This window comes from Zootoca vivipara, chromosome 5, assembly GCF_965207765.1.
Source record: "Zootoca vivipara chromosome 5, rZooViv2.hap1.1, whole genome shotgun sequence".
NCBI classification, from domain to species: Eukaryota; Metazoa; Chordata; class Lepidosauria; order Squamata; family Lacertidae; genus Zootoca; species Zootoca vivipara.
Genome location: NC_142588.1, coordinates 93,588,660 through 93,602,161, shown reverse-complemented (window position 1 = coordinate 93,602,161; position 13,502 = coordinate 93,588,660). Strand labels below are relative to the sequence as shown.

Below are 13,502 nucleotides of genomic sequence, written 5' to 3'. Positions count from 1 at the left end.
TCCGGGTTGTTCCTGACATCATCTATGGCTCTCTTTTCAGCATGGTTCAGATTTTGATGTAAGCGATGGTGTTTACTGGTCACATCCGTTTGACTTCTGTGGCGGAAGCAATCGATGTACAGATCTAGTGTGGTATTGTGTCCATCAGGAGGGGTCCACGTGGAGTCCTTTTTTGTGTAACATTTTTTCAGTGGTAGTTAGTGGTCAATGTTCTGTTAATTAATGTGTTGGGAGGGTTGTGGTTGTTCCCCAGAAGGTTGAGAGATGTTGTGTTGTGGGGATGTTGTTTGTTCTACTTTGTCTTGTTCTTGTGTGTGTTGAATGTACTCCTTAAGCCATAAACGGCGGAAAAAATGCTTCCAAATCCCCACAGAACTGAATCATGTGTGGGGATTTGGTAGGGCACGTGAAAGGACGGATTCCTCAGCTGAGCTGAGTGTTTGCTGCGAGAGATTGACAATATTGTTGATCTTGTTGTTTTGATTAGTAGCCTGTAGGTTGGAAAGGTTAGAGAGTTTCTAGTTTTTCTGTTTTTTCAGTGTAAATGGTTTGTTTTTCCTTGTAGAACTCTTGCCAGGCTGGTTAATTTCTGATGAGAGATGTCCAGTACCAAGAATTCCTCCTTCATTATCTTCTGTTTAGAGTACAGAACGCCGATCAGATGTTTGAGCAGCTTCTTGGAGAAAGTGTGGCATAGTTTCCTTGCATATTCAGTAGGATGAGTGGATTGTAGAGGGTTCTTAATTCTAAGACCCTTGGGTATAGTGTCCAGGTTCTCGCATTTAGTCAGAAAGAAGATGTCAGTCTGTACCTGTGCAAGTTTCTTGGTGAGATTGATGGACTTCCATTTCATGTGGCTCAATGTGGTGCCTTCCATAGTTCTAGTTACAGGTATACCAATGAGAAACTTAGTTGGTCTCTAAGGTGCTACTGGAAGGAATTTTTTTATTTTGTTTTGACTACGGCAGACCAACACGGCTACCTACCTGTCATAAGAACAGGGAAGAGCAGATAAGGCCTGCAGGGAGGGTGGAATGAAATCCGCAAGAGCAAATCTGGATTCTGGGGTTGGCTAAAAAGAAAGAAAGGCAAATGAAGCCCTCTTGTTTTGCACAATTTGTATCTGGGTTGTTTCCTGCCAGCTTGTAAGGTCACCAGAAATGTAATATGGATGATTGGCTTCCCAAATTGACCAGACGAAATCTCAGGCAGTTGAACAATTTTATTATTGGTTTGTCGGCAAAACAATATGGAGCAGTAGGGAAAAAAACCATTCCTCATTCTGCCCGACCCATGGGCATACACAGAGTGCTTTTATACCTTTTTGACAGAGTGAAGGCCAGCCTTTCTGCAGTACTTCATCAACCAATCAAGAGAGAGCACCCCAAGATGCAAAGTCATTTACCTAACTCCACTAAGTGGCGTTATGTACCTGGTACTTTCATACACGTGTCTATGTGGAATTTTACAGGCACAATTGTGGTTGTGCTCTACTTAGAATTTGCGGTGGGCTGCATCCTCTTGCTCTTGTGGTTTATGCTAGAATTTCTTAGAAGTGCTGTGTGTGGTTAGATCTTTGCATTAGATGTGCAAACATGCTGTGCCTGTTTGCTTTCTATCAGAGGCAGAGAGATTTAGAATTGAATATACAAAATGGAGTTCTTCTTGCTCTCCTGCGTGGCCTGACCAGGATTATTCTGGCCCTGGTCATTGCCACCCTATATTCCCTCCTCTTCAATATGGAGATGAAGAACAGGTGTGTTTCTGCATCTCCATTTGATTGACCCATCGCATTACAGTGTTTCCTGGTGTTTCCTGCTTGGTAGGGGGTTGGACTGGATGGCCCTTGTGGTCTCTTCCAACTCTATGATTCTACAGAGGAGCCAGCAGCTTCCCATGCTCCAATGTTAGGCCAAAGGATGGGCAACAGAGAGCAAAGTAAGTGAGGAAGCTTCTGCTGACTTTCCCCAGCTTGTTACTCAGCTTGTCTCAGAAGGGTCACCAGAAGCTTTTTTACAGACCAAGGTTCTGCATAGGGCTAAGACAATAAGAAAGAAAATTGATATTATGAGCAGAATCTCTTTTAACTATGACCAACCTGGGAGCCAAGAACTAATCTAACTCCATACACTGGGCAGACCTTCACCGTCTAGGCTAACCTTGTGGTACAGATCAGCCTGCTTCTTAATGTTTTTAACATCACTCTCAACACTTGTACTCTAGTTGTATACAGATGCTAGTTCCCTGATCCGTCCAATATCGGTCACCACGCGTTGATCCTGATTGATGTACACACAGCAGGAGGAGTTCAGAAGGGCTACCTGGCCAGCTACATCTAGTCCTGAGAGTCTGGCCAAAACCTCATGCTTTATTGAGGGACTTCAAAGAAGTAATGTAGGGCAGAAGAAGCTTAACTGGAAGCTTGCTCAAATGTTAGGTTTTTGACTTCCAGGGAAATAGTGCAAGGCAGATAGATAACTTCGGGGCGGGGGCTGCCTTTTCTACTGAACAGTTAAAATACCTGACCAAGGCTGTTAAATGTTTCTTAGGGTCACCAGAACTAAGAAGGTGCTAGGAACTAGCAGTCATTAAAGACATTAGTGCATTACTTTCTTAAATCAAATAGCAAAATATTTCACAAACAGACCTACATTTTGTTACCTGGCACATTTCAGACCTTCATTTTGAAACTTCTTAACTTAAGGTATACAAGCTAGTGTTTCTAAAACAAATGAATAACGTGCACTACTAAACAGTTTCTTAAAAGTGCTACCACACATACACATGGGGTTGGAAATCTTTCCTAAGGGGGGAATAATAATTCACTGTTAGGACAGACACCATCAGCTAATTCATAGGACTATACACAAACTCTGAGAGCCTGTAGATTAAGGCATTCAGTCTGCAGAACTGTCAGTGTAAAATAACCATGAAAGTTTTTTTTTTCTGCTTCAGCTTGATGCTATAAACCAGAGTAAAAATGCTTGCTGAATTTAAGCCTGGTTCAGCTTTTGATTAATCTATTTCCATAACTCCTAAGCATTTTCTGTTGAAGTTTTTAGCCTTCGTGTTAGACCTAACTGGGAACACATATTTGCATTATACAAACATCATTTTTGTTGAAGCACAAGTGCCACTTTCTACTACATTGCATTTCCATTTGAGGCACAACAAAAAAATCGCAATACAGACTTTTGGCAACAAAGGGTTCTTTCTCTCAGGTGGGCCATGAATCTATAATGGCCACACTAGTCTTCAGAGATACTAGGATACTATAGTTGCTGGAAATGTAAAAGCCAAGGGGCTTTAGCCACTGTTTCCAAAACTTTATGTCAGCAGGAAAATACACAGTTCTCTCTCAGCTCAGTACTGGGCTTCAATGCAAATCAGTGGGTTTCAAAAGTTCCTACACAGTTCTAAAGGCCAGGAATATATATATATATATATATATAACAATTGGAGGTTTGTCCTAGCTGAGCATTTGGCTACAGAAAGAATGGCTATTGTTCCAGTTTGCCAGAATCAGGAGAGGCTTGCATTAGATATCAGTGGGCTACCAGAAGCTTCTCCCATCATTTCCAAAGCCAGAACTGAGGGGTGCACCTGGCCAGCTCTGCCAGTTACATCCCCAACCCAGCTATAGCCCTGTATCACCTAGGGAGTTGCTGGAACCCTCCCCATATCTGTATGACCTAGGGAGTTGCTGGAACCCACCCCATGGTTCAATTTCTGAAACTGTTTTGGGTCTGTTCGCTCAAGTGAGGCAGGTACACTGCCCTTCCTTCCAAATTAAGGATACTGCTTTGGGGGCAGGTAGACTTCTACTGTGGGTCCCACTCAATTGATGCCTCCCATACAAATATACATACATACATACATACATACATATATAAGGGTCTAAGATTTACTGCGTCTCCTTGTCTCCTTGATGTTTGGTGCTGCATAAGATGGACATTCCTCAACCCGTGCGTCGAGTGACAGCGTCCGGAGTGTCACAGCAGGGGCTTCTTCGGTTTCCCATGCGCTGGGCGTCTTTTGCCGGTCAGACGCTGCAAGGGGAAACTGGTGCACCGTGCGCTGGGTACCCACTCCTGATTAGGTACAGAAGGGTGTGGATCCAGGGGGTCATCTCAGGCACTTTCACCGGATGGAATGGATACCTCACCACCTAGGAATGAAGAGGGTCTCGTCTCCCTTCCTTCAAGGATTCACTCAGGGACTCGCTAGCGTCAGGCTGGAACCATCGTGTCAGGCTCCGCAAGGCTACACGCTGTTCGCTCGAGTGATTTCCTGTAGATAAAAAACAAAGGAAGGGGGGGGGGAGAGATTGTCCTTGTAGCTGCCGCTGCTGTTTTAAAACTTCTTGCTGGTAAGTCCACCACCAAACTCTCCGAGGTAGTGCGTCCCACGTATTGGACATTGAGGTGTGTCTGGCACACAGAAGTCATCTCTGGGATGTAGCAGCAGTTAGTTGAGAAGTCATCTCTGGGATATAGCAGCAGTGCCTTACAGCAGTCTTTGCCGAATTTCACAAGGCTTGCAACAGGATTCCACGTCTGGTCCATCTTTCAGGATCTCCCCGTGGTTTCTCTTTCCTTCCACAGAACTTCATGCATGTGCAGGGTTAAGGAGGGGTCCTTTAAATCCGTATTTGCCTCCCATCCAGCTGCCGACGGCTGAGTTCTGCTAGGATACTGAAGCCTGTTTTTCAAATTATGCAAAGTCTTGTGGTTTCTAGAAGAAGAAAAAACTTACAGCTGCTTTGTAGCAACGGGCTGTTTCCGTGAGACATAAAATTTTTTAAACTCAAAGCATTTAGAGCAGTAGTGTTTTTGTAAGCTGAAACGTGGACCTCCAAAGCATAACATCTTTTTCTCCCTACTTTCACAGCAACGGTCTTGGTCACACAATGTCACACAATAGAATGTCCGAAATGACAACACCAGCCAGGCACAGCCACAGTCTCTAAGTGCAGGTTGCAGGAGAAAGCAAGTTGTGCAAATACAAATCATGCAGAATCGCTTGTGTAACCAAATAAGGGGGGTTACGCCACACATCTCTGCCGGAGGTTTGAGAGACTGCTTGAGATTTTTCGCAGCCTGTCTTCCAATGGTAGTGTTAGATTCAAACAGACAATGTCTTTACACACAAATCTCCATTCAGTATAACTTCCTTCTACCTTATCCTGAATTCTTTAGTTGACAGACATTCATTTCATTAAAATATGCAGTTCTACAAATTTTCCAACATGTTGCTGTCACAAAAACATATGAAATGGGGTTGCAGGTAGGAGGGTTAAACCCTTTAAACGTAGTTTGCTTTTAGAAGGACTCAAATGTCTCTTTTTCCCCATTCTTGTAAGTTTCCCCAAAAACTAAAGTCTGCACAGTTCCAACAGGACTTGGGGAAAAGATGTTAATTGTTCAAATAAAATCTATTGTCTCTTGCGTTGTGAACTACTTAAGTACATGATTTTTTCCTTTTCTTTTCTTTTGAAGCCAGCTGAAGCATATGAAAACATTTTCTGAGCACCGTTACTGGCATTTTGTCAGTATCCTGTGCGGCGGTAGCCTCATTTCTAGTGTGGTGAATAGCATTTTAAAGGTTGCAGAGATGATTTTTCTGAACCAATCCTCCGCTGTCTGTTTGTACAGCCCTTTTAGGCATAAAATCAGTCTGATGCTTCTTTTGGCTTTTTGGGGCTGTTTCAAGGATATTTAAAAACAGAATACTGGGTGCCTATGTTTATAACAAAGTCCAGATGCAGGTAACTCTTAAGTCACCTTGACCATGGCTCCTTGCCATGCCTGCCAAACCGACGAACTCTCTTCTGCTGGGACCCCCTTGTCCCATCTTTCTCCGAACACTCTTCCTTCCTCTTTTACATTGACCGAGACATCTCCGTCCTAGCAACTGACCTTCACCAGTGACCTTTGAACCCCTTCTGGTTCCTCACTGGTCCTTGAGCCATTATTTGTTGCTGTTTAACCACTGCCTTTCTCTTCATCTTCTTTCTCAAAATGCCTTTCTTCTCTCTGGGGGGGGGGATACTGGTTTGTGCCACCATTTTTCTCTGAACTTGTTGTTGGCAGGACTTGTAAATTAAATTTCTTTTATGACATTCTGAATTTATCTATCATGAATTCTAGGGAAATCACATTTTTCCCTCCTCTTTACCATACTCCTCCCATTTATGGCCCTGTAAAGTATCCCCTCATTCACAACACACACTGCAAACTTTGCCACACATACCATGCATTGGACACTTTACCACACTCTACCTCCCAGTTTTTCCTTGTTTCCTAAGTATCTGTTTGTCAGGAAACCTCCTCCCTACTGACTACTAACATACACATTGTCCTCCTCCCTTTGCCTCTTACCCAAAGCGCCTGGTTTTCCCAGTTGACCTCTAATTAACTGAGTACTACCAACACGCTGGAGATGTGATCAGGATCTCCCTTCCCCTCATTAAAGGGGGCCAATTCCCTTCAAGGTACCTTTTCCCTTTCTACTTACCCCAGCCAGCTTTTCCTGTTCTTCCCTTCCAACCTCGGTCCTTTTGCCTCTTCGTCCAGGGCATGGAAACCCAAGGGCCACCTCTGATCCTCCGGAAAAAGTCTGCCGGTGTGCACCAGACCAGAGGCGCCGTTAGGAATCTGCGCCCTGTCCAGTGGGGCAAAAGGGGACTGCCTCTGGTTCAGGGAAATGCCCTCATCCGAGTCACGGCACCAGAAATGTAAGGTCACCAGAAATGTAATATGGATGATTGGCTTCCCAAATTGACCAGACGAAATCTCAGGCAGTTGAACAATTTTATTATTGGTTTGTCGGCAAAACAATATGGAGCAGTAGGGAAAAAAACCATTCCTCATTCTGCCCGACCCATGGGCATACACAGAGTGCTTTTATACCTTTTTGACAGAGTGAAGGCCAGCCTTTCTGCAGTACTTCATCAACCAATCAAGAGAGAGCACCCCAAGATGCAAAGTCATTTACCTAACTCCACTAAGTGGCGTTATGTACCTGGTACTTTCATACACGTGTCTATGTGGAATTTTACAGGCACAATTGTGGTTGTGCTCTACTTAGAATTTGCGGTGGGCTGCATCCTCTTGCTCTTGTGGTTTATGCTAGAATTTCTTAGAAGTGCTGTGTGTGGTTAGATCTTTGCATTAGATGTGCAAACATGCTGTGCCTGTTTGCTTTCTATCAGAGGCAGAGAGATTTAGAATTGAATATACAAAATGGAGTTCTTCTTGCTCTCCTGCGTGGCCTGACCAGGATTATTCTGGCCCTGGTCATTGCCACCCTATAAGCTCAGTTATGCAGGAGCACTGGCTTTGGAGATTTATTTGCAAGATACTGCCCTGCACTCTCAAGCATCCCTTCCTTGACAGAGAGCTAGATACAATCCTACCCCGGAAGTAAGTAACCTGAGGTGTTTGAGGCCTAGGGAGGCCTCCGCCAAGGCCCAGAGCGAAACCCCGGCCTCCGCGAAGCCATCCGAGGCTCTGTGGCTGCGCTGCAGCACCGGAGGCCCTCGGGTCGCTCTGAGAAGGCCTCGGATGGCTTAGCAGAGGCCGGGGCTTCGCTCTGGGACTTGGCGGAGGCCTCCCTAGGCCTCAGACACCTCAGGTTACTTACTTCCGGGAGCCTCGGATGGCTTTGCGGAGGCCGGGGCTTCGATCCAGACCTTTGCGGAGGCCCCGATCCAAGCCCGGGCCTTCTCAGAGCGATCCGAAGGCCTCCGGTGCTGCAGCCTTTAAAAAGCTTCAAGGCAAAGACTGGAGGAATTAAAGAAATGCCCCCTCCCCAGCTGGCCTGGGGGGGGGATGACCAGAGGCCTCCACAACTGCCCCACAGGATGCCCAGCAGGGAGCTTCCCAGCCCCAAAGTTTGGTCAGGAACACTTACCTAGCGAAGAGAAAGAGCTGTGAAGCAACAAAGATGAGGCTGCCGAAAAGCCCTTGACCCCCAACTGTAGAAAGGTAAGCCCACCCTGGGGGGTTAAACTGCTGCTTTGGGGGGGGGGCTTTCATTGTCTGCAACGGATGAATCCACTTTCCATGACTTTCCATGGGAAAGCTCGCTTCCGTTGATGAAGAGACTTCCGGAACCAACTGTCGTTGTAAACCGACTTGGGTGAGATTGGAGAGGAGACCGTAGTGCCTTGTTGTATAGGGTGGCAATGACCAGGGCCAGAATAATCCTGGTCAGGCCACGCAGGAGAGCAAGAAGAACTCCATTTTGTATATTCAATTCTAAATCTCTCTGCCTCTGATAGAAAGCAAACAGGCACAGCATGTTTGCACATCTGATGCAAAGATCTAACCACACACAGCACTTCTAAGAAATTCTAGCATAAACCACAAGAGCAAGAGGATGTAGCCCACCGCAAATTATAAGTAGAGCACAACCACAATTGTGCCTGTAAAATTCCACATAGACACGTGTATGAAGGTACCAGGTACATAACGCCACCTAGTAGAGTTGGGCGGGTGACTTTGCATCTTGGGGTGCTCTCTCTTGATTGGTTGATGAAGTACTGCAGAAAGGCTGATCTTCACTTCACTCTGTCAAAAAGGTATAAAAGCACTCTGTGTATGCCCATGGGTCGGGCAGAATGAGGAATGGTTTTTTCCCTACTGCTCCATATTGTTTTGCCGACAAACCAATAATAAAATTGTTCAACTGCCTGAGATTTCGTCTGGTCAATTTGGGAAGCCAGTCATCCACCTTACATTTCTGGTGCAAGCGTGACTCGGATGAGGGCATTTCCCTGAACCAGAGGCAGTCCCCTTTTGCCCCACTGGACAGGGCGCAGATTCCTAACGGCGCCTCTGGTCTGGTGCACACCGGCAGACTTTTTCCGGAGGATCAGAGGTGGCCCTTGAGTTTCCATGCCCTGGACGAAGAGGCAAAAGGACCGAGGTTGGAAGGGAAGAACAGGAAAAGCCGGCTGGGGTAAGTAGAAAGGGAAAAGGTACCTTGAAGGGAATTGGCCCCCTTTAATGAGGGGAAGGGAGATCCTGATCACATCTCCAGCGTGTTGGTAGTACTCAGTTAATCAGAGGTCAACTGGGGAACCAGGCGCTTTGGGTAAAAGGCAAAGGGAGGAGGAAAATGTGTATGTTAGTAGTCAGTAGGGAAGAGGTCCCTTGACAAACAGATACTTAGGAAACAAGGAAAAACTGGGAGGTAGAGTGTGGTAAAGTGTCCAATGCATGGTATGTGTGGCAAAGTTTGCAGTGCGTGCTGTGAATGAGGGGATACTTTACAGGGCCATAAATGGGAGGAGTATGGTCAAGAGGAGGGAAAAATGTCATTTCCCTAGAATTCATGATAGATAAATTCATAATGCCATAAAAGAAATTTAATTTACAAGTCCTGCCAACAAGTCCAGAGAAAAAGGGTGTGTGCAAACCAGTATCCTCACCCCAGAGAGAAGAAAGGCATTTTGAGAAAGAAGATGAAGAGGAAGGCAGTGGTTAAACAGCAACAAATAATGGCTCAAGGACCAGTGAGGAACCAGAAGGGGTTCAAAGGTCACTGGTGAAGGTCAGTTTCTAGGACGGAGATGTCTCGGTCAATGTAAAAGAGGAAGGAAGAGTGTTCGGAGAAAGATGGGACAAGGGGGTCCCAGCAGAAGAGAGTTCGTCGGTTTGGCAGGCATGGCAAAGAGCCATGGTCAAGGTGACTTAAGAGTTACCTGCATCTGGACTTTGTTATAAATATAGGCACCCAGTATTCTGCTTTTAAATATCCTTGAAACAGCCCCCCCCCCAAAAAAAAACCAAAAGAAGCATCAGACTGATTTTATGCCTAAAAGGGCTGTACAAACAGACAGCGGAGGATTGGTTCAGAAAAATCATCTCTGCAACCTTTAGAATGCTATTCACCATACTAGAAATGAGGCTACCCCCCCCCACAGGAAACTGACAAAATGCCAGTAACGGTGCACAGAAAATGTTTTCATATGCTTCAGCTGGCTTCAAAAGAAAAGAAAAGAAAAAAATCATGTACTTAAGTAGTTCACAACGCAAGAGACAATAGATTTTATTTGAACAATTATAATCTTTTCCCCAAGTCCTGTTGTAGCTGTGCAGACTTTAGTTTTTGGGGAAACTTACAAGAATGGGGGAAAAAGAGACATTTGAGTCCTTCTAAAAGCAAACTACGTTTAAAGGGTTTTACCCTCCTACCTGCAACCCCATTTCATATGTTTTTGTGACAGCAACGTTGGAAAATTTGTAGAACTGCATATTTTAATGAAATGAATGTTTATCAACTAAAGAATTCAGGATAAGGTAGAAGGAAGTTATACTGAATGGAGATTTGTGTGTAAAGACATTGTCTGTTTGAATCTAACACTACCATTGGAAGACAGGCTGCGAAAAATCTCAAGCAGTCTCTCAAACCTCCGGCAGAGATGTGTGGCGTAACCCCCCTTATTTGGTTACACAAGCGATTCTGCATGATTTGTATTTGCACAACTTGCTTTCTCCTGCAACCTGCACTTAGAGACTGTGGCTGTGCCTGGCTGGTGTTGCCATTTCGGACATTCTATTGTGTGACATTGTGTGACCAAGACCGTTGCTGTGAAAGTAGGGAGAAAAAGATGTTATGCTTTGGAGGTCCACGTTTCAGCTTACAAAAACACTACTGCTCTAAATGCTTTGACTTTAAAAAATTTTATGTCTCACGGAAACAGCCCGTTGCTACAAAGCAGCTGTAAGTTTTTTCTTCTTCTAGAAACCACAAGACTTTGCATAATTTGAAAAACAGGCTTCAGTATCCTAGCAGAACTCAGCCGTCGGCAGCTGGATGGGAGGCAAATACAGATTTAAAGGACCCCTCCTTAACCCTGCACATGCATGAAGTTCTGTGGAAGGAAAGAGAGACCACGGGGAGATCCTGAAAGATGGACCAGACATGGAATCCTGTTGCAAGCTTTGTGAAATTCGGCAAAGACTGCTGTAAGGAACTGCTGCTACATCCCAGAGATGACTTCTGTGTGCCAGACACACCTCAATGTCCAATACGTGGGACGCACTACCTCGGAGAGTTTGGTGGTGGACTAACCAGCAAGAAGTTCTAAAACAGCAGCGGCAGCTACAAGGACAATCTCTCTCTCCCCCCCTCCTTTGTTTTTTATCTACAGGAAATCACTCGAGCGAACAGCGTGTAGCCTTGCGGAGCCTGACACGATGGTTCCAGCCTGACGCTAGCGAGTCCCTGAGTGAATCCTTGAAGGAAGGGAGACGAGACCCTCTTCATTCCTAGGTGGTGAGGTATCCATTCCATCCGGTGAAAGTGCCTGAGATGACCCCCTGGATCCACACCCTGCTGTACCTAATCAGGAGTGGGTACCCAGCGCACGGTGCACCAGTTTCCCCTTGCAGCGTCTGACCGGCAAAAGACGCCCAGCGCATGGGAAACCGAAGTAGCCCCTGCTGTGACACTCCGGACGCTGTCACTCGACGCACGGGTTGAGGAATGTCCATCTTATGCAGCACCAAACATCAAGGAGACAAGGAGACGCAGTAAATCTTAGACCCTTATGTATGTATGTATGTATGTATGTATGTATGTATGTATGTATGTATATTTGTATGGGAGGCATCAATTGAGTGGGACCCACAGTAGAAGTCTACCTGCCCCCAAAGCAGTATCCTTAATTTGGAAGGAAGGGCAGTGTACCTGCCTCACTTGAGCGAACAGACCCAAAACAGTTTCAGAAATTGAACTATGGGGAGGGTTCCAGCAACTCCCTAGGTGATACAGGGCTATAGCTGGGTTGGGGATGTAACTGGAAGAGCTGGCCAGGTGCACCCCTCAGTTCTGGCTTTGGAAATGATGGGAGAAGCTTCTGGTAGCCCACTGATATCTAATGCAAGCCTCTCCTGATTCTGGCAAACTGGAACAATAGCCATTCTTTCTGTAGCCAAATGCTCAGCTAGGACAAACCTCCAATTGTTATATATATATATATATATTCCTGGCCTTTAGAACTGTGTAGGAACTTTTGAAACCCACTGATTTGCATTGAAGCCCAGTACTGAGCTGAGAGAGAACTGTGTATTTTCCTGCTGACATAAAGTTTTGGAAACAGTGGCTAAAGCCCCTTGGCTTTTAGATTTCTAGCAACTATAGTATCCTAGTATCTCTGAAGACTAGTGTGGCCATTATAGATTCATGGCCCACCTGAGAGAAAGAACCCTTTGTTGCCAAAAGTCTGTATTGCGATTTTTTTGTTGTGCCTCAAATGGAAATGCAATGTAGTAGAAAGTGGCACTTGTGCTTCGACAAAAATGATGTTTGTATAATGCAAATATGTGTTCCCAGTTAGGTCTAACACGAAGGCTAAAAACTTCAACAGAAAATGCTTAGGAGTTATGGAAATAGATTAATCAAAAGCTGAACCAGGCTTAAATTCAGCAAGCATTTTTACTCTGCTTTATAGCATCAAGCTGAAGCAGGAAAAAAAAAACTTTCATGGTTATTTTACACTGACAGTTCTGCAGACTGAATGCCTTAATCTACAGGCTCTCAGAGTTTGTGTATAGCCCTATGAATTAGCTGATGGTGTCTATCCTAACAATGAACTATCCTTTCCCCCTTAGGAAAGTTTCCAACCCCATGTGTATGTGTGGTAGGATTTTTAAGAAACTGCTTAGTAATGCACGTTATTCACAAGTTTTAGAAACACTAGCTTGTATACCTTAAGTTAAGAAGTTTCAAAATGAAGGTCTGAATGTGCCAGGTAACAAAATTTAGGTCTGTTTGTAAAATATTTTGCTATTTGATTTAAGAAAAGCAATGTACTATGTCTTTAATGACTGCTAGTTCCTGATCACAGCCGGAGGTTCCTGGAACCTTTTTAGTTCTGGTGACACTAAGAAACATTTAACAGCCTTGGTCAGGTATTTTAACTGTTCAGTAGAAAAGGCAGCCCCCACCCCGAAGTTATCTATCTGCCTTGCACTATTTCCCTGGAAGTCAAAAACCTAACATTTGAGCAAGCTTCCAGTTAGCCTTCTTCTGCCCTACATACTTCTTTGAAGCCCAGCAATCTTCTGAGGGCTCTGAAGTCTCTCAATAAAAAAGCATGAGGTTTTGGCCAGACTCTCAGGACTAGACGCAGCTGGCCAGGTAGCCCTTCTGAACTCCTCCTGCTGTGTGTACATCAATCAGGCTCAACGCGTGGTGACCGATATTGGATGGATCAGGGAACTAACATCGGTATACAACCAGAGTAAACGTGTTGAGAGTGATGTTAAAAACATTAAGAAGCAGGCTGATCTGTACCACAAGGTTAGCCTAGACGGTGAAGGTCTGCCCAGTGTATGGAGTTAGATTAGTTCTTGGCTCCCAGGTTGGTCATAGTTAAAAGAGATTCTGCTCATAATATTAATTTTCTTTCTTATTGTCTTAGCCCTATGCAGAACCTTGGTCTGTATAAAGCTTCTGGTAGCCCTTCTGAGACAAGCTGAATAACAAGC

The 13,502-nt window shown here is 44.9% G+C and overlaps 1 long non-coding RNA gene across 1 annotated transcript in view; it reads right to left on the bottom strand.

The window, feature by feature from the left end:
• Nucleotides 1-8,830, bottom strand: part of LOC148685798 (uncharacterized) — a 126,481-nt gene extending 117,651 nt beyond the window's left edge. The window contains exon 1 of the long non-coding RNA XR_015949940.1: nt 8,696-8,830. This is a non-coding gene — a long non-coding RNA (uncharacterized LOC148685798). The remainder of the gene's footprint in view (nt 1-8,695) is intronic.
• Between the last annotated feature and the right edge of the window lie 4,672 nt (nt 8,831-13,502).